This window comes from Sebastes umbrosus, chromosome 3 (genome assembly GCF_015220745.1).
Source record: "Sebastes umbrosus isolate fSebUmb1 chromosome 3, fSebUmb1.pri, whole genome shotgun sequence".
Classification (NCBI taxonomy): Eukaryota; Metazoa; Chordata; class Actinopteri; order Perciformes; family Sebastidae; genus Sebastes; species Sebastes umbrosus.
The window spans coordinates 39,858,008-39,880,687 of NC_051271.1; the positions used below are offsets into that span (position 1 = coordinate 39,858,008).

General features: G+C 40.9%; 1 protein-coding gene across 1 annotated transcript in view; it reads right to left on the minus strand.

Moving 5' to 3' along the window:
* Positions 1-13,271: 13,271 nt before the first annotated feature.
* LOC119483481 (endonuclease V-like) overlaps positions 13,272-22,680 on the minus strand; it is a 94,950-nt gene continuing 85,541 nt past the window's right edge. Inside the window, 1 exon segment of the mRNA XM_037761590.1 lies at positions 13,272-13,779. The gene's annotated coding sequence lies outside the window, so the exon portion shown is untranslated.

The following is a 22,680-nucleotide window of genomic DNA, read 5'->3' on the forward strand; positions in this document are numbered from 1 at the left end:
AGAAAACTTAAGAATAGTGGCAGACCTATCCTTTAATTTAATGGGAGTGGTAGTGGCATGTGACTTTGGTATGCCTGCTAGGACATTTGCTATTGCTTGAAATATTTAGGATGTAGACTATGAGGACCCCCCTGATCCTTCAGAAGGACTTGAGAGACCTCTGAGTCATGGCAGTCATATTAGACCAGTACTTTTTTTTGTCAAGTACGGTAGGTGTATCTGCTCATTATAACAGTAACATAAATGGCATCAGTACAGAGGGGTCCTGCAGATCACATGAACCCTCCCAGCCACAATGACTCTGGTTGCTCTTGATCAGCACATTAATATAGCATGGTGAATGGAAGTTTTTTTTTAAATGTAAAAGGTCTAAAGGAGTATAATATTAATGTTCCATTGCAACTTTGTCAAAAACAACTATCAGTTCGTTATGCACAGCAATGTATTATAACAGGGATGAATGATCCATGGCAGTTTCGCAAAAATGAGTTCAAGATATCTTTAACTGCGGCGAATGCATGGATTTCAGATTTAAATCAAAGGGACTGAAATCCTAAAAATCAGCAAAAACATCCAGTCATGTTGCAATGGTCCTTTAAGGGAAAAAGAAGTGTTTTGATGCTCTACAACACAATATGACCTCATGAACCAGAGACAGCTATATGTGGGGTAAAGGCCAGCCCATCCCCTGTTGGTTTCTCCCAGACCCCCTTACCAATTACTGCACTGATGTCCCAAAGAAAGACAACTTGAGCCCTATGCACACTGCAGAATCCCTTGCCTCCCTCTAACCACACAGGTAGCTCAGAGATTCATTAAAAATCCTTCTTCTGGTCTTCTCTCGTGTGCACGTCTCCCCCGAAGGGACTTCTGAGAATCTCCTCTCCTCCGTGTTCCACTCAACTAGGCCTAAAACGGACCTTGACATTGATGAACAAGGAATGGAGTCACCTTATGAAGGCACTCACCACCATTCAACACACATTCTCATGTACCGTCTTGGCAGTGACATTATTATTATTTTTTTTGCACTTATCTTATAAGAGTAATGAGTAGTCTTGGCAGAAACTTCTTGTGATCACCAAGAAAGAGAAACAGTATTGAAAAGTAATACAAATAAGAAACCCAGACAAAATAAGTCAAAAGAGAGTTGAAGCATCAAACTTGGCCAAAAATATTATATTATAGTATTCATGATAGGGCTTTTCACAGTAGACAGTCAGAGCAGGAAAAACACAGATGTATTAATAATATAAACACAACTGAGCCACTGTTTATGTGATTAGTTACACGTACATACACCTGTGATTTTCCTAAAACAAGTCCAAATGTCTGCTGTGACAAAGTTCTGTTGAACCAGGGATTACTTCGAGATCGTCCACACGAGAAAAACAACAGCAATTGTTGCCTAAAAATGACCTTTGTATATGTTTACCTCACAAGGATCTCCAGCAGCCGTGTGAAGTATGACATTGTCTGTCTGGAACAAAGGTGAATAATTATAATAGTATGTATATTTATGATATTTCATTATTCAACACAGGCCATTTCGGTAGAGACATTAATTATGACAATAGAAAGAAACAATAGACAATCATTTTGTTTTACTTTTGAACAGAACTTTGTTGGTGGATGTTTTACTGGCATCTGTTAGTTGCATTCGGTCTAAAATGGTGGAAGCGTAGCTCTGCTGCTGGGTGCTTATATTGCAATGGAACGACCAATTGGCTTTCACTTTTTATCAATATACATTCTATGCTGCTATAATTAATATTTCTTAAATTAACAATGGATCAAACGGTTTTGTTTTGGTTCACTCTGACCGCTCTCACAGCAGACAGTGGTTTTCAGTAAAAAAGCCCATGGTAGCGTACCTGTCTAGCACCAAACAGCAGACAGACCAGGTCGGCGACAAGAACATATTGGTGCAGCTAGGGAGCCATATTTCAGGGATTGGTGGAAACCGAAACAGAACTAAAACAGGAGTGAATGGACTTACATTATTCAGAAGACCAGAAACACAACTCCAAAGAAATGCTAATGCTATTCCGTATCTGCTGGATGTCCAAATAAGCAACTGTCTGATGACAAGTTCATCATTTCAACTTAAAAGATGATGATAGATAGATGAATAGAAAATATATCAGTGTCATGTGTCAGTGTCAGTGTCACTATTGGAATACTGTGCTGAACCCTGGAATAAGTTCAATGGTGTTCTTGCTTTCTACAATATATGTGCATCGCCAGCCCCGTTCTCATTCCCAGAGCATCAAATATAGAGGCTTTGTCACGGCCGTTGGAGTGTGATACCGCTGAACAAGGCACCCTTTAGCACCAGTATGAGACGTACCGGGCGTTCCATTAACTACAATGTAAACCCATTCGCAGCAACAGTAAACGCTCCAAGAAAGTGCTGTGGTGACGTAGTTTAAGAGAAAAGACACTCTAAGGGCGGGTGGGAGGGTCGGTGGATGTGTCCAACAAACACAAGGACACCTGTTCATGTCCTGTGTGTTAAGTTTCACTTTCACATTACAATCAGCTGTTTGTCCCGTGTTCACAACGTTCAGTTTCATTTACAAACATAGTAGTTTTAAGCCCCACCATGTAGTTTTTTCCTAAACGAAAATGGTTTAGTTGCCTAAACCTAAAGTGACGCCAAGGGGCGTGACAAAGTGGCCGTATGTGACGATTTGGGATGAGAATGTGTTGGCATGGCAACTATAGGCAACTACATATCAGGAAACGGGCAAGTAGAGGACAGTCAGGCAGATGTAGATGAAACCCTTCACCAAAACAGAATTCCCTTCAAGCGCTCTTGCACGTTACCTTGGAGGATTCTCAACCGCTGCCAGCACACACACCAATAAACACAAACACACATATTCACCTGTACATGAGCACACGGTGTCCCTAATGCATCAAAGAGTGTTACCTTGAGACAGGAAGGTACATAAGAGAGGAAGTGTATTCTTTCTGTTGATGTTCTCTGAAGCTATGTATGATGTGATTTGTGTCTTGGACCCTTTAATCTCCATCCAGCGGAAAACCACCACGGGGCCCAGGTATACTGTAGCTGTTCCAGGAGGGAGACACAGACAGACTTACAGTTAATATTTCATGTCTGTGGAGACTTTCAGCTCACCAAGAGTTTGGGACCACATGAAAGACTGTTTGATGGTTAAACCAAGTAGTGAGAAATCAGCTAGAGGAGAATCCTGGGATAAAAGGGACTGAGAGCACTTTGTCTCTTCTTTCTCTTGGAAGTCATTCATGTGAGAGAATCGGAGATCGTTTTGGACCACAGAAAAAGTAAAATATAAATCTGTACCTTGATTCTGTGCAGTCAAGCATCTGTGACAATGTGTCTGCTTACATACTAACCGACTAACCGGGTCTCACAGGAACGCGTATACCACCACATTACACTGACATTCCGCGTGTCATGAGTATGCATTTTAGCCTGTGAGATGTGTCATTTGTACACAGTAGTTAGGGTAAGGGAAAACGTCATGGTTGGGTTTAAAATAAGTCAGTAAACTAAGTAAAACATGTACAGAAACAACGTATCACAACTACAGAAAATATCACTAACCTAACTAAACAACAGTCTCAAACATGGGTCTCCTGGTTAAATGTCCGATGTTTGACCTCTCCACCAACCTCCATAAGTGTTCTTTCTCGCTTTTTATACTAAGCTATGTCACTAACTCGTACCGTAGCATTTATACACGAATGCGTTTACATTGCAGTCAGTACAGGATACATGGCGTACAAATGACACACCAAATCAAAAAAGGCGTAATGCACGCTAAACGCCTTGCACGTTATTTATATGCCTTTTCATATGAACGGGCTGCACCAACATATCAAAGATGCCGTTTATTCGTGTTTTATATAAAACTCATCAAACCAAGCAAAAAACAAGTGAATCCCATATGCTTTACATGATAAAAGGTCTGGATGGTAGTACCATGCTAAACAGAGCTAGAGACGAGGCTCAGACTTGAGTCAGATTTCAGTCTCAAAATTAGATCTTGAGACTTGATTGGGACTTTATAGCTCTGAGACCTGATATGCCTGAAACGTGACAGCAAAAACATCAAGTCTTCTGTTTTGATCTGGCAAAATACCAGAACAAGGCCAACCTGACCTGCATAGCAACAAAGCTTAAATATTAATTTATTAGGTTGACTGTAATGAAAGGGCTTGGTTTTATATGGAACCATAAACACTCCTTTGAAAGTGAAATGTTCAAATGCTGAATGATAGCCATCATTCAAAGGTTTAAAAGACCTACATGTTCATGTGCAATTTGCCTAGTAAGATTTGTGACTTGATGTTGAGGCTTGCTCTGGTAGACTACAGACTTGACTTGAACTTGTAGTGGTTGACTTAAGACTTGCCTTAAAATGGTCTCAATTGACTTCAGAAAATAGTTTAAACCAGTGTTGACTGACTCGCGGAATGACTTGAATTTGTGTCAAATTACTTGAGACTTATTTGAGACATAACTTAACCTTGTCTCGATTGACTTGAGACTTGACTTGGACTTTTCTTGAAGGACTTGTGAGAACTGTGTTGGTCAATCTCAGAACCCATCGGCAATCTGTCTGACAATGATTTATCCTCTGGGGGCGACGGACAATATTTCTGGTGTTCCGGTGTAGCCAGCGGACATCCAGATAACAAATATCTGGGTCAAGGCGTCCTCTTCCGTGCGCCGGTCACAGTACACATTCCGATTAGCAACTTGAGACGCAGGAATGGAGTTGGAGTTGAGAGCCAACATCTACAACGGGATTGTTTCACAAGTAACTAGTTTACAAGTTATTAAATAATTAATTAATTCTGCATTCATATGCAGATATCTGTTGATAGAGATCATGTGTTTGTGGACTTTAGACTTGACTTGAACTTGTGACAATTTACTTGAGACTTGACTTGAGCTTGTCTCGATTTATTTGAGGCTGGACTTGGACTTCCCCAAGCAACGTAAATTTAACTTTGGCGTTATCAAGTATATACTATTACTAATCCTTCTGGGTATATTTTTAATGAACGTTTAGTATCTTCCTGAATTCTTCTTTAATCTCCGTAAGAAATCTGAAAAAAAACAGACATTTATGAGGAACAAAATAGAAAAACAAAAGGCAGAAAGAAAGTCAACTGTCAGTGACACTGGTAGTTTTAGAGTAAACAATAGCTAATATTATAAGAGAATAATGATTACAAGGTAGCATTCACCCTAAAATATGTAATTACTGCGTTTGATGCGCATTACCTTGAATATCTCTGTTGTGTTGGTGCTCAGTTGTAGACAGAGACATACAAATATGTTCATGAAGTAGCTAACCAGTGTTAGCTAGCAAGCTGTATATTATAGATATTATTCTATATTCAAAATGTTTACCTGTTTTCTAGGGGTTATAAGAAGCCATTGTGGGAAATGTAAGAAATCACAGACTGATGCAGAAATATTTGATGAGACGAGTTCATTCACAAAGAAAGTGAATTGCAAGATAGATTCTTTAAGCTCTCCTCCCCCTCCACATTGCCGTCGTGTCTCTTCAAAGAGCTGAAGACATTCCTCATCCGGCTGTTGATGCCTCTGTAAACTCTCGCCGTCTATCTCTGGAGCTCGTCGACTCCAATCAAAAGAAAACTGAACACTTTGCTCTTCTCTTTACAGACGGCCGTGGCCCGTGGTTTCGCTCGTCATCCTTTGTTTGGCTTAGCTGCAGATCTGCAGAGAGAAACGTCTCAAGGGCAGCCACGCTTTGGAGCATCTTCTCATTTGTACTGGTCAGAGTTTCAACAGTTCAACAGATTGATTTCTTAAGCACTTTTTTGATTCTTGTTCCATGCTTTCACAGACCTTTTCCCTCATGATGTGCAGGAATGATACAGAGGGGAGATGTCACTGCTCCCCATTAACACACAATAATGGTCCAGTGCTTTCTAAAATTTCTCCCCCGCTGTCTCTTTCTTGCTCTACTCTCTCTTTGCATGGGCCTTGGGCTTCAATGAATGAAAAATGATGTTGCTGTTTTTGAGAAAGCACACTTCATTATGTTTCTGCCTCTTATTTTGCCATCGTTTCTTGTTTTTTGTTGTCCAGTATGTAACATAATGTAGAGAAGCAGCTATAATTTAGTACCTCAACATTCTGTTTATCTTAAGGCTGGAGCACAAGAAAAGATTTTTCAAATCTTAACAGATGTGTAAAATGGGAGAGAGCCCACAAATAACGGCATGTTATGTTAAATTTAACAGTTTTGTTACTGTAGTGTGTGGAGAGCAACGATTTGGCTAAAACAGCCACCACACACTAATGGATTCATTAATGAACAACGAGAGTCACAACTAAAAAAAAACTAATCTCGGAAAATCTCTTGCGATCAAACGTGACTTTAGTTTGAACAAACATGGTAAGAGATGTTAGTTTTTACATTTCTTTGTACTAAAAATTCACGAATAATGGATAAAGTCATGGAGACACGTTAAATAAACACTTGTGTTGTTGCCACAAATTAACAAGTTGCTCCTCCATTTCTGAGATCTTACTACTACTTTATGCTTCACGTTTTACATTAGCTCCATACGTTAGCCGTGGCCGCCATCACGGCGGTGGTTGCCCTTCCTTCTTCAGTCAGCTGGTTCTGAATTGTGCTATCGTTCTTTCCCACGTGACTGCGTCATCGGCTGTCCTCGGGGTTCCCCACACACAACAGGATGTCCAATCGTAAATACTGAACATGTTTAATATTTATGATTTGAAATCGGTGTGTCCAGGATGGACTTCGAGCCGATTGAGGGATGTCAAAAAACACTCTTGATATACCTCACATCACAGGAATGTCTGGAAAGATCATCTTTAGAACCCATCAAAAAATCGGGGCTTTGCTGACGATTGTTGGGAGGGGGAATCGGGTCCAAAATCAGCTTGATTCTCGTGACGTGTGTACGTAAAATTTGGAATGATTTAGCATTGTTGACGATTACTACGTGGCTAGTCGGACTCGGGCAGGAACGACTATTTCATCCGGCATTCTCGACGGCCGCAGCATTGTAAAACACAATATTGGGGAAAAACATTTTTTTTCAACAGCAAATAAACCCTGGTTGGGGGGGGAGCAATTATAAAGCTGAGAATAACAGCTAAACATTTCAACAAGGAGATAAAAGGAGGTCAGAGTTGATGGTGAGACAAAATAAGACAGCTTTTCTTCAAAAAGAACGAGGGAGAGAATGGAGGAGACAGAGGGATGCTGAGAGAACCGTGGCTGTCGCTGTCAGAGGACGACAGCAGGATCGCTGCCCTCTGTCAGAGTCTTCAGGCTCTAAATAACCAAGAAGCAAAGATGTCGACCCAAGTTTCAACTGCTCAGGGCCTCTGAAACTCAGAGAGTGAAAGGGGAGATGGAGGAGACGATGGAGGGATTGCAGATGGTGGAGCAAAAGAAAACAGAGGAGGAAGAAGACCAGTGAGGTAGAATCCTGTAGCGTTAATACTGATTCATCAATAGCTTTGTTTGACTTGTGAATAATGCTAAAATGTTAAAATAAAGTATCTGGTGATGGATGGTGGATGCAGTTGAAAATGTGAGTAGGTGGAGGTGGAGATAGGAACTGACAACGGGTAGGAAGGTTTGCCCAATCGGCAGAAAATATATTGGCATTGTACGTTTCTGCAAACCACGGGATACGTTGAATATCAATGTTTCTGAGCCAAACGTATGTTTCATAAATATGTTTCATATCAACCTCGTACCACGCTTGCATAAACGCACAATGCCACGTGGTTAATGTTGTGAAACGATTGGTTAACGTAACAACGTAACGTAACAACGTAACGTAACAACGTAACGTAACAACGTAACGTAACGTAACAACGCAATGTAACAATGCAACATTACAACGTAACGTAACAACGCAACATAATGCAACGTAACAACGTAACGTAACAACGTAACGTAACAACGTAACGTAACAACGCAACGTAACAACGCAACAATGCAACGTAACAATGCAACGTAACAACGTAACAATGCAACAAAACAACACAACGCAACAACACAACGCAACAACACAACATAACAACATATTGTGACAATGTAATGTAACAACGCAACGTAACAACGCAATGTAACAACTCAACGTAACAACGTAACAACACAACAACGTAACAACGTAACAACGCAATGTAAGAATGCAACGGTTTTGCAGGTTTTCAAGTATCTCACAGGTCTCACACCACACACTCAATATACACATAATGAACATTACAGTGGGGGACTTAGAGACGTGAACTTTGACTTCCCACAATAAGTGACTCTCTTCTTCTCTGTCTTTATTAAATCCAACGTCCAGAAAAGTGGAGACTTCCACATAAATAGAGACTTTTTTTTTTACTATTTTTAACCAGTTCATTCCAAAACTCTTGGGAGATCCAGAAATTTCAAAAGCGAAGAGGAGCGGCGATGAGGAGACGCAGTCGGATGTGAGATTTTTGGTGCGATTAAGTCTCAACTGCCACTCTGGAGCTTATTGATTTGCCTTGATGTATAAGAGGCGAAGACAGTAGACAGTTTTTGCAGGTTTTCTAGTATCTCGAGATAACTTCTGTTATGATTCGACACTATATAAAGATAAATTGAATTGAATACTTTCATATGATGCCAGAATCTTCATTCCAGCTTTAAAACTGAGTCCGCTACAACCTAAAAATCGTAAATTGTGTTAATGCGTTAAAGAAATTAGTGGCGTCAAAACGAATTTGCATTAACACGTTATTATCGCATTGACTTTGACAGCGTCTAGTAAATACTGTATATAACCGCCCCTTATCAGACTTTTAGATAACGTTAAGTAACAAGCCTTTATAACGTTTACGTAACAAGCCTAATAACGTTACGTAACAAGCCTAATAACGTTACGTGACAGCCGTAAAGTCAACGTTTAATTTGGCTTCACATGAGACATGAACAGCGGCCTCCTGGCTTAAAGTCCTGTGTTTGTTAGACCCATCCACTGTTACTCTCTCCCACCCTTAGTGGACTTTCTCGCTTGTCATACTCATTATTATACCACATAACTTTCAACATCGGTCGCTCCATATATTATGTAACTTTCTCTGCGTGTTGCATATAGCTATTTTCATTTTGCCTATGCATACTGTATCAATCCCTATCTAATAAACCATAAATAAATTAATAAGTCATGTCATGTTCACTGCAGCGATTTTACACAACAACTTTTATGAAAACTAATAGCGTACTTGGTGATATCTGCACACTATTAGAAGATATCATTTAAAACTATTGGTGCTCTGTTCTGCCATTCTTTAATGCTATTTGATATAATCTTGGATTTCTACAACTGATGATGAGGATTTCATCAGCTGCTCCACAGCTGACTGCAAGTGTCGGTAGTCCGGCCGTTTCCTCTGCACCCCGGAGGTGGGGAACGTGATGGTGAGACAGCGCTGATGAGATATTGAGCGGAATTTGATTTGAGATTTGAGTTGCCTTATATATTTTACATTTTGTAAGGTGCTTATGGAATAGTTATGGCTCACTAGCACAAAGAACACTGCTGTTTTAAATGTTTATGATAAAGTAGATATAAGTATGAAGTGAAGTTAAATGTGTGAGAGGCATCATTATACGTATCATGACATTTAAAAGTCTCATATTGTGCTCATTTCAGGTTCATAGATGTATTTTAATGTTGTACTAGAACATGTTTACATGCTGTAATGTTAAAAAAAACTTGATTCTTCTCATACTGTCTGCCTCGGTCTGCCTGCATGCAGTCCTTTTCAGCCTCTGTCTGAAAAACCCTGATTCAGAGCCTGTCTTCCTCCCACTCTGCTCTGATTGGTCAGCGTTTCCTGCTGTCCGCTGTCAATCAAACGCCCTCAACACAGCGTCACTCTCTCCCCCTCCCCTTTAGCAGCTCCGTGAGCTACAGACTGTAGCAGCTCCATGAGCTACACAGAGAGAAGCAGCCAGGAAGAGTTTATAAACTACTTCAAAGTTTATAAACCAGAAACTTCACACAGCCGGAGGACCGGAGGAATCTGATCCGAAATCGGCGAGAAATGATCAACATCTGCGGTCAAGATACCAGGTTTTTCCTGACGGTTTTGCTCAGTAAATAATGCTATCTATAGTTAGTTAGCTCAGTATTTACGTTCTGCATAAACTCTGTAAACCGTAAACATACACTCTGTTTTACGTTTGTCTTTACAGGTCCATCTGTGAGAAATGACCGACAGAATCATCCCAGTGAAGAGCAGATAGTTCTATTTACATGGAGATACAGAGCTAACATGTTAGCATGTAGCTACATGCTACCGCTATGTGACGGTGTGTAAACACAGCAAACATCAGGGTGGAAAATAGAAGATGTGAAACAGTAGTCAGTTCATTATTTCTGGTAAAAGACACCTGATAAACGTATGGAAGTAATCAGAGTAATGGTGTATTAGTTACTGTAGGAGCTGTCTCTGTGTTACCATGACTACAGACCGGTTAACGTTACACTCACCGTACGGAGCTTACCGGAGCTTAGCTTACCGGAGCTTACCGTAGTTTACTGGAGCTGAAAGACTTTCTCCTGTACCATGTCAACATAACTGAAGGTGGAATTAAAAATGCTGTATATAATTAATATTGTCATCTGTCTACTCAAATAAAGTTTGACTGTGAAACAGAAATGTGTTCGTGTTGCTTACAGTCACTATTTACTACCTGTACTCTTCTACATGCATGACATCAAATATATAATATATAAATATCACCTGTTTAAACAGTGTAATTACATAAAGCCTTTGTGAAAGAGTTATATTTATCTCAGATGATGGGAGTTTCTGCTGGTTCTTGCAGGACTAACAGAAGTAGGAGCAGACGTTGCTTATAGTTACGAGGCGGACCAGAGAGAGTCACTCTGTGGGCGGGGTCACCTAGCTGGAGGTTCTAACCGTTCCACAAGGAAACCCTTATATGGCATGAAATTCGTCACCGACGTCACCAAAGTAAGGAAGTGCCTGCTCAGTGTTTTTTTAGACCCATTTTCGGACAGATGGAGCAGGAGAAAAGAGAGGATGGTTTTGTATGATACTATGGTGACCTGTAGACACACCTGGGGACAGATATTGATGTTTAAAAGACATGGAAAAGTGCATTTTGCATAATAGGTGACCTTTCATTTCTACAGTCTGGCTTCAATTCACCACCTCACCATCTGCGTCTCCGGTTCCCCCTACCTCGGTGCCTCCATAATGTGCGTATGCATGAGTCAGAGTTTCCTTACCGGTGCACACATTTTCCCGTCACGTTTGTTTTTATAGATCACAACTGTTGCATGGGAAGTGGTGTACGCACATCTCAGGCCCCATTTTGTGTGTACGCATCGGTTATAAATGAGACCCCTGGTAACCTTCCTCGAATTAATACATGAAATAAACAGAAAAGTCATATTTCCATCATGTTTTCTACATGGTTTTTCCATGTTTCATGATTGACTGGAGCTCTTTAATTATTTGATGTTGTGCCCTCTTCTATTTCTAATATTATCATACACATTTTCTTTGACGATTTATGGAAATCAGATTAAAAAAATTGTTTTAAAGGCCCAATAAAAATGCCCATAGATATGTGAGATACATTGACTAAAACACTGGCCTTCCGATGTTCCATCACACTCTCACGGACAGTCACAAATTGAATGTATTTGATGCGTGTACATAGACACAATTTCCCTTTTTTTTCCTGATGCTCAGCACGACTTTCAACAACATATTTTTCTTGCGTTTTCCTACGAATGTCCAACAACACGTGACGCATGTCTCAACTTTCCGTTCCAGTCTTTTCAAAATAAAACTACTTAGTTAGATTTAGGAATAGACTAACTTGGTTAGGCTTAGGAAACAAACTACTTAGGTTTAGGAATAAATTGACTTTGTTAGGTTTAGGCAACAAACTAATTAGGTTTAGGAATAGATCGACTTGGTTAGGCTTAAGCAACAAACTACTCCCAGTTTGGGTTTAAAAACACCGGAAGTGGCGTAACTTAAGTACGGAAGCTTCGTGACAAAATCGACTTCGTTAGTTTTAAGAAAAGATCGCGATTTGGGTTAAAATGACTCTGGAAATGCTGTGTAACTTAAATACGGAGGTTCCATGACAATAAATCAACTTTGACTTGTGGTTTTCACACAGGACACAAACACCACTCTGCTGGCTAAAGTCTGTGTTTTTTTGGCCCGCCCATCCTCCTTACATGGGTCCGTTGCTCTTTATACTTCCCGGTTAACCATCTACGTAGATTACATACAAAATTTGATTTTGTGCTGGACCATCCAGAAAAAAAAGTGAAAACTCTTGTCTATGTAAACGAATCAATACATTCAATTTTGTGACTATTTCGCAAACTTCTGTGCAACTGGGCGGGATGTTCAAATATAGTACTGACTGTAAACAGCTTTTACAACATCAGAATTTTTTTTACAGCTAAACAGTACACTACAAGATGATTCTGAAAAACATGAGGAGAGAAATAGTCATTACAGTAACAGCATATTGATTCATATTTGATCAGCGCTGCTTAGTTTGACGTTTGATCAGAGTTACGAACGTGATTGACAGCTGGATTTTTTAAAGCCTGAAAACAGAGCCATGAGGAGGAGCAGAAGTCTAGTTTTTCTCTCAGAACACTGAATTACAATATGCTGAAAGGTTATTATGGAATTTTTCGCCCATTGATGCTAAAAAACATTCTGCCTACTGCAGGTTTCATTTACTTACATCTACTTTAATCCCTGATCACATCAGTAATAATTGTCAAATAGAGAAAAAAAACAGCCTGATTAGAGTATTTATAGTTTATACTTAGTATCAGTTACCCAACATCTTATGTGAATTCAGCACCAAACAATAACCGGCCCTCCTTCCTCAAATGCCACAATCTGTCCATATCCGTCCATATCTGCCCCAGTATCCCTGCGCTCTGTACATCCCTTCTGACGTTGCGGCCAGTCTGCGGTGTGCACCAGCTGATCCTCTGACCCCTCCTGCTGATCAATACTTGCCCCATCTGACCACTTCTATTCCTGGCCACCATCCCTGCAGGAGTCAGCCCCCTTACCCCCTGCCCTTCTTTTCGCTCGCCTCACTGGGACCGGCCTGGCACAGCGGTGCCCTCTGCCAAGTCTGACTCACTTAAAGAGCGACACTCAGTGACGACACATCATACACAGTCTGTGATTGGGTGTTATATTGTCTGCTGTTCCCATACAGCTCACTTTTAAAATGAACATAAAGCAATATTTACACAACCAAGAGATATTAACAGATGACCAGCACTCTGAAGCAGGACCGGGGATGTTAATGATTTATTTACGAGGCTAACAGTGTAAAAAGCTGAGTGACCCCAAAAATGTAATGAGACCAGTGTATAAAAAGAGCCAGTATAAAAAGAGCCAGTGTGACCCATATCCAGTCTGAATATGGGCGAGTGCATAAAACATAGAGTTTAATCTGACAGTGTCTTGGTCCAGACTAAAACAGCTGCACTTTTAAAAGCACATGAAAAAGTTACAGCACGCATTCACTGTCGCACTGGAAAACACAGTCTCTCACACAGTCTCTCTCTCTCTCTCTCTCTCCTCTCTCTCTCACACACACACACACACACACACACTTTTTAGTGGTCTTCTCTACTTGCTGGTCTTCACAGTTCCTGAGATCCTTCGCTGTATTATTTGCCTGATACCTGAAACGAGAGAAGAGGAGACAAAAAACAAACTATTTAATGCAATAAAAATAAATATATTACTGTCTACAGTATTCAAAGATGAAAAGGAACCACACTGCAGAGCTTTAAAGCAACGACCCCTACTCGAATCAGCTGGTGTATTTACTGTCTTGAACACAACACACGCAATTCCTCCTGCAAAACACATGACTTGAATGACTCCCTCAGCGAGTCCCTGGCTGCACGTCTGCCGCAAGGGGGGGTGCTGGAGCTGATCCCAGTTGACATTGGGTGAAGGCGGGGTACACCCTGGACAGGTCTCCAGACTATCACAGGACTGACCACATAGAGACAGACAACCATTCACGCTCACATTCACACCTACGGGACATTTAGAGTCAACAATGAACCTGCATGTCTTTGGACTGTGGGAGGAAAACAGGAGAACCCGGAGAGAACCACGCTAACCACGGGGTTGAGAACATACAAACTCCACACAGAAGGGCCCTGAGTTCCAAGCCAGATTCAAACCGGATTCAAACCTGTTGCTGTGAGGCGACAGTCGTGTTAACCACTGCACCACCGTGCAGCCTCCCCTCACCCCTTTTTAGCATCAAATAACAAATCAAAACCAAACTTCATAAAAAATAAACACTTGAACATACATCAGTGTGATCAGAACTACATAAAATGAAAATTTGCGTTAACATGTTATCGCGCTATCTTTGACAGCCCCAAAAATATGGTTAAAAATAATTAGAAGATGCTATTACAAATACATCATTTATATCCGTACACTGTAAACATGGCCACTCTCTCTTTTGTTTTAGCCTATGAAGTAAATTTAAATGAGTAACTTTGACTCAGCGAGTGAAATCAGGACCCATCCAACCACAGGTTTGACAGTTGTTATAATAGTGCTTTATCTTGTACATATCTTGCACAAGCACATGCTGCAAACCGTTGTTACGACCCAGCTCGCTACGGTAAAGGGAAGCAACATTAAACCAGATTTTCTTGGTAAATAAAGTTATTTTATTTACAAAGAGTTTGATTTTCTGTTACAGCAAAAGGTGGTGAGGCAGACAAAGGAAAAAGGGGCTAAGCGGGTGCGTTAGAAATCAAGAAAACTAAATAAAACAAAAGGAGGGACTCCTTAAAACTGGGAGCTATGCACCTAAACTTACTACAAAGAAACTGGATGGAAAATAAAACCTCACTAATTAAACTTTAGTAATAGAACAAAAAGATCACAAGTCAAAGCAGCACCCCTGCACACTAGTGATACTGTAAAAAATACTTCTAAGTGTTGCAGATCAGTCTCTAACATACACTAACCTGGCCCCCACTTTCTCCAATCTTATAACGAGTACATTTTACAACATTAACCACCACAATCAAAGATTTCGAGTCCTCAGAGGAACATACTAAAAGGTTAGAGAGGCGAGCTGTACAGAGCCACTGCCACTGTCAGGCTGGCCAAGATTTGAGTCTCTCACCAGCTGATTGTAGCTCCTGGTGATTGGAGGACCGGGACGTGTGCCGCTCCAATCCGGACCCTCCCGCTTGAAGAGGGTCGGCGCCTTGGCAGGTGGGACCAATCGCTCCTCGGAGACCACACATCCTGATTTGCATATACACAGACATAGATAGACACACACACACACACACACACACACACACTACCTGGGCAGGTTAAGCAAAATAAATGTATATTCGGCTGCAAACCGCCAACAAACCAGGAACGTCAGCAGCGCTTGGCGGCTGCGTTACCTGTTTGTTTTTTTATTTCGGCATCCCTGTAACAGGTTAGAGCAGCCACACTGCCTGCGTGTGAACGCGCGTCTCAGCTGCGTCTCTTCTAGAGAATAGAGGTCTCGCCCTATTTTTGGACACGTGTCGCGCGTGTCTCACAGCAACAACAGACAGTGAAGGTGATCTATTGACTGTATATTAACAGCACATCAGCTACATTACTACAGTTTCGCATGTCTATCTGTAGAAAATGTTACGGAGATGAAAAAAAGTAAGGACTTATTACAACACTTCCTGCTTTCATTTAAAAATAAAAGCCCTCAAGCGTTTTTTTCTGTGGACAGAATTCCTTCATCTTGTTAACACGAGGCTTTTATTCTGAAATATGTGCCGGACAGTGTTATAGAACATAGAGTGACTTGGAGAGCTCCATGAATGAATATAGTATGGAGTTTTAATTGTGGATTATTACTATTATTTACAATTACCACACGTTTCTTAACCTTTCTCTGTCTAAAATTAAATATAAATGATATTTATGATGAAATGAAATGGCCATTAACACTCTATGTAGAAAGAAAGGGCTGACAGCAGCAGCTGCAGCAGAAACACAGCAGACAAGCAACTGAAAATGCAGCTGGTAGTGAACGGCCCGACGCTGTGAATCACGCAGCCACCACGTAGCCGCACGTAGCCGCCACGCAGCCGCCACGCAGCAGCCACGCAGCCGCCACGCAGCCGCCACACAGCCGCTCCTGACGTTCCTGGTGTGTCCGTGCGCCAACACCACTGAGAAAACGGGATGGTCTCATCCACTGTCCAATTCCCCTTTCAACTCCACCATTTGTTAGGTGCCTTACATGAGAGGAGGAATTTGTTACTTCTGTAATGTCACAAAGTCTTGGGAGATGCACCATAACACTATGACCATATATTGTTTACAAGAATCCTCTTCTCTCAAATATTATAGCCCTGCTATCAATTTTGAAATAGCCCTAATTAAAAATGACGGATGTAAGACCCTATAAAAATATTTTACCTGTTGTAATTAAGTTGGGATATCCTTCATTATGCAGCTGACATCCAGCCAGGGGGACATGATAGTCTGCTGTCACTGAGGAACCTCGCCGTGCACATTATCTTTATAGGCACGATCAACGTTTGATTTATGACTGCAAAAATCATTGGCTCTGACACACTCATACACTGTTACAATAAAGTGCAACACTGAGGACACGGCTTCTGCAAGGACAGCATGTGTTTCTCCTCTTGCATCTTGCACAAGGGCTCCAATATTATTTGTTTTTTATCAAAATGATCTTTCAATAAGCTTCTTGTTTATCATGCATTCCCAAAACATTTCTCCTCTCATAGAATCTCTCCACTAACACCATCTCATGGTAACTCCTGACATATCAGCAGAGATAGGAGGGATTTCCCTAAGTTACCAAAGTTTGATGAAATGCTCTTAGCCTGGTCCTAAAAGTGGGACCAAATATGTGTCTCTTTGAGGATCTTTGGCCAGTAAGGAGTTTTTGGCGGAACGCAGAGGGCCAAGCCCTACAAATGCATAAGTCTGTCACTGAGTGACTGACTGACTGATTGATGAAGTCACAAGATTGGTTGGCCGAGTGTTGGAGTTTTCCTCATTAGCCGTTCAAAGCGGAAACCAACATGGCGGCTCGATGGAAATTTTCTTCTCTTATATCAAGAAAATAGTTCACAGAAATGTGTTTCTGAAACTTTTATGCAAGAAATAAGCCATGCAGTTGCTAAATCTGTCTTTATTTTGAATCGTCACCGGAGTTCCAGAGGCAGCGAGTGGCGTCGGCAGGTGACTTGGAGAAGGCTGAGGGTGTGTGGCGGTCCACTGGAAAGATGTTTCCCATGGCTATGGCGTCAGACGCCCCTGATTTGCATAAAGTAGCCTAGACTTCAACTCTATGCAAATGAGGAGCGGCTAACCTGACCCCCTGTCGCTGGAATCGCACCGCCACGCTACCAGAATGCATCGCACGCTGCTTACACATAGACAGTGAATGGGAAGCATGGAAAGGATGAAGGCTGTGGACATGTACCATCAGTGGATTTAACATTATAGACATGACCGCTAACTATTTGTGTAACCACGTAGCCACAAATTCCCAGACTGAGCATACACGGTCCAGCCATATACTGTACTTGGTCTTGACAGAGTCTTGTTTTCCTCTGCTGAGGCGCTTGATAAATAGGAGCCCTGATCCGTTAACAGGAAAGCATCCAGATATGTTGGTATAGAAGATATATTTAAAATGTGAGGTGAGCTTACACCAAGGGGCTTCATCAAAACAGTACTGAACACATACTATCATGCCACAACTATTTCTGCGCAGTAGCAGCAAAACCTGGAGCTTAACAGCGAGGCCAATAAACAGCCTCCGTCATTATTTTCCCTCAAACTGTGGAGGCCTCAGCCTGCCTCCCTAGTCTAGTTAGTTTGGGCTCTATAGCAACACAACACAAAGCAATTTGCGCTGAATAGCCACCCAGGATATTTTCAGTGCATTACAGAGGCAATCAGCATCAGCAAGTAAACTGGAGGAGAGAGACACTGAGCAACAGCAGCGGAGAGAGGCTAGAGTCAGGAGCTGCGTGAGAAAGACGGATAAATAGAAAAAAGAGAGGGCCAGGTGGAGAATGAGATGGTGAGCTATTATCATGTTACAGGCAGCCACAGTGCCGGTCAAGGTGCTGAATGGGCAATAAAAGGACAGCATAATAGAGTTGTAATGGCAAGAGAGCGGACAGTATATAAGGCTGACTCAGGGTCAGTGTTAGAGGAAAGAAGATGAGGCCCCCCGCTGTGTCCACAGTAGCCAGAGGGTGTCCATATCTAATATTAGTTATTAGATATGGACTCACTATGTCATGGCTGGTGATTATGGAGAGGTATTATTAGTTTTATGTGCAGAGCTGATGGTTTGCTATGAGCATAGCTTTGTATAAAAAAGCATTAGGTTATTATACATAGTGCTGTTTTGTCGTGCCCTGTATTACCTTGCAACTCAGTAGGTAGATATGGGCTCTATCACTGCCGGGAGTACAACACAGTCTCACGGCAGTTCAGGAAATAGTCATGAAATTTAATCTATTTGATTCATGTATATGGACACAAATTTCTCTTTTTTTTCGTGACGCTCAGCACGACATTCATCAACGTAGTTTAGTGCGTTTTCTTAAGAATGTCCAGCAACACGTGACGCACGTGTCAATTTCCACTCCATTCTTTTCAAATAAAAGTACTCAGTTAGGCTTCGGAAAAGACTGACTTGGTTAGGCTTAGGCAACAAAACTACTTAGTTAGGTTTAGGAACAGATTGTGGTTTGGGTAAAAATAACACCGGAAGTGCCGTAACTTAAGTACGGAAGTTACATGACAAATAAATCGACTTTGACTTGTGGTTTCACACAGGACACAAACACCGGTCTCCCGGACAAAAGTTCTGTGTTTTTTGACCCACCCACCAGCCCTGACATCCTCCCTATGCAGCGTTAGCCACTCTTTATACTTCCCGGGTTAACCATTACGTGGATTACATACAAATTCATTTTGTGCTGACCATCATGAAAAAAAAAGTGAAATTTGTGTCTATGTACACGAATCAATACATTCAATTTGTGATATATTTCACAAACTGTGAACTGTGCGACCGGCTGGGGAATTAAAGAGTAATTCCAGTTTATTGTAACGGAGCCTTCTGTAGCTTTGGCAATCATATCTATCAGTATCATAATGTTGATACCTCTGTCAGATGGGGCAAGAAGCACCAGCAGTAAGACGATCAGACCCCACATTAACCAAACTTATTGGAAGAGAAAATGAAAGTGAGCGGTAACAATTAATACACATACTCTATGCTGTAAACGTTAATCAGAGTTTACTGACCAACTATATTTCAACTTTGACCCACCAATCTTGCCAAAGCTGTGCATGGACAGTTTTTCTATACAACGAGGAGCTCGTACCAACCATATCGGGTGCACTTACTTTCAGTTTCACTCTACCTCACAATAAAGTTGTTTAGATAATCTGGTTAAACTGGAATAAATGCAGTTGTTTGAAGGAGATGTGTTCACATCAATATAAAATAGATATTAGAGAGGGAATTATGATCTGTTTATCTTTCTAACACTAGCTCTAAGCAGCTTATAATAATACATTCTTAAAACGAATGCCAAGCTTCTGTAGAAAGCAACCAGAGTGGTGAGAGTTGAAACAGTGGAAAGACTGACCAAGACAGTTTTGATGAGTTTTATTTTGTTTCCGTCGAGTTTGAATGAAGTGTGTCAGCAAGGTAAATTACTGTTTCTGTCAATGGAGCCTGGGGGCTTTGAGGAGAGCATATTAATTGTATGTTTTTATGTTAATAAATTATAATAATTGCTTAAATCCCTGTTGATTTTATTTATTGCTAATAGGCCTATATTTTCCATTTCGGGGAAGTAAAAACATCTCCTCTACTAGGAGAGTTTAGTAGCTCTGGATACGCTCTGATTGTTCTCGCAATTCGTGAGTACGGCGTTATCATAACCGGTAAATAATAACCAAAACTACAAAGTAAGACCCAAGTTGTAATAAACCAGAATTATCCTTTAAGGCCTAGTTGTCACTGTCGCCACCAAAGGTTTCATAAACAATGGAGTGAATGGCATCGATCTCTCAACAACATACACTGTAACTTCTCTCAAAGGTGATTCATATAGTAAGAGAGGTTGAATTGCTGTTTTGTAGTGGTTTACCCAAACACTTCCTGTTTTCACAGAAAAAAGACACTGCAGCTGATCATGACAGAATGCAGGAGGTGGAAGAACAAAGAGGAAAATAAAGGAGAAGGCATAATTACCTGCTCTTCCTTCTGTGAAATACGAACCTGACAAAGGAGACAGAGAAAGGAGGGCTTTCTTTTTAGAGAAACTGTACATTTGTTAGAGGAACTACATTTCAAGTTTTGCTTTCCAACTCAACGCGTAACCAAGCTGCTCAGACACGCTTATGTTACAAAGCATTGCTTTTAAATGTGTAGCACAGATGTCAGATTGACACTGACAAGTTCAAAAAAATGAGCCATTCCAAATGTCTTATTCTATTTCCCCACCGTCCCATCTGGCCTTTCTTAAAATAGACAGTACTTGTGTGTTAAGTGTGGCCTTTACACACATGCTAGCGGTGACACATTTTGACATTGCGCGTGTTCCTATTAAAAGCTTATTGTTAATAAAAGACAAACGATGAGTTTTTGGAACACAACAAAGTGCACAGTGGGGCTTTGATGGCTTATGACTCAATATACTCTAAATATACAGTACGCTTTGCTGGCTGCCCCCGTCCACAGCACTGTGTTGCTTTGCTTTGGTGCTGGTGCTCCTGTCTGTTTCTCGAGACTAGGGCCGTTCATTCTACTGTAAGTAATACACCTACTATGGATAAGTACCTCATACGACCCCACTTCAAAACACTCAAACTATCTTTTAAGCCATGTTGTACCATTCTTCAAAAGGAAAGCGTTTTGTTTCTTAACTGATGAAGGAAGTGAAAATCTAAACTAAATTATTGGTGTTGGAGCTACAGGTATCCTCTGGAATGAGATCGAAACCTCAGGGTAAACAATTAATAGCAAAATATCAGCCTGATGGGCCACATTGTCGCTAATTTTTAGCGTAATTTGTGATTCCTTGACTTTTTCCTCCATCGCCATCATCAGGTGGAAATATTTCATTTTTCTCCATGTAGTTTATACTCCTGCAAACTAATGTGTACTTTGTGTCTGGCGCTAATTATAAAATAAAATAAGACTAACATGGTGAACATGGAAAACATTATACCTGCTAAACATCAACATGATAACACAAATTTCTTTAAAGCATTAAGGCAAAACTTGCGCTTTTTAGGTTGTAGCGGGCTCAGTTTTAAAGTGAGAATGAAGATACCGGTATCATATGAAACTAGAAAAACCTAAAGAATCCACACCATGTCACACTAGGAATATGAATGCAGGAATGTCATACTAGCTTGTCATGAAGGAGGTTAAAATAACGCTCCAAACTTACGCTAAATTTTGGCGAGGAAAAACTGCCATGTCCATTTTCAAAGGGGTTCCCCTGACCTCTGACCTCAAGATATGTGAATGTAAATGGGTTTCTATGGGTACCCACGAGTCTCCCCTTTACAGACATGCCCACTTTATGATAATCACATGCAGTTTGGGGCAAGGTCCTAGTCAAGTCAGCACACTGACACACTGACAGCTGTTGTGCCTGTTGGGCTGCAGTTTTGCCATGTTATGATTGGAGCATATTGTTTTATGCTAAATGCAGTACCTGTGAGGGTTTCTGGACAATATCTGTCATTGCTTTGTGTTGTTAAGTGGTTTCCAATAATAAATATGTACATAAATTTGCTTAAAGCACCCACATTTGTCCACTCCCATGTTGAGAAGAGTGGTAAATACTTGAAAAATTTCCCTTTAAGGTTCATTTTGAAAAGATAAAAAATGTGCGGATTAATTTGCGATTAATTGCGATCAACTATGGACAATCATGAGATTAATTAGGATTAAATATTTTAATCAATTGACAGCCCTAACATAAACCCTTAGTCTTTTTTTATTTTATTTTTTTTTCCTTTTGTTTTTTACCTGCCGTGAATGCTTGTCTGTTTCTATGATTGATTGGCAACCTGTTCACGGTGTACCCCCGCCTCTCGCCCGGTGTCAGGTTTGGCTCCAGCCCCCCTGCAGCCCTCTAAGACAAGCGGTTACAGATAATGATGGATGGATGTTTTTTGATCTTTTAAAATATGCTTAATTTGGTCACAAACCTATTAAACAACGGTTCCTTTCAAATTACACAACGAAATACAAATCTCACTAAGCTGCTAATAATAAGGTGATGTAATATTAATTTCCATACTCGATAACATTTAATTGTGAGGATGACTTGCATTATACATCAGGATGTCATCTCTAAGAATTTATGCAAATCCCGTTGTGGCATAAAACCCTCAGAAAGAGGACAAATGAGGGCTTCTGCGCATACCTCCGTGCACCACCTGCATGCACAAACTGCAATCATAGCAACTGTTCGGAGTACTTGGGCAAAATCGTTATGCTAATGTGGTGAACTGAG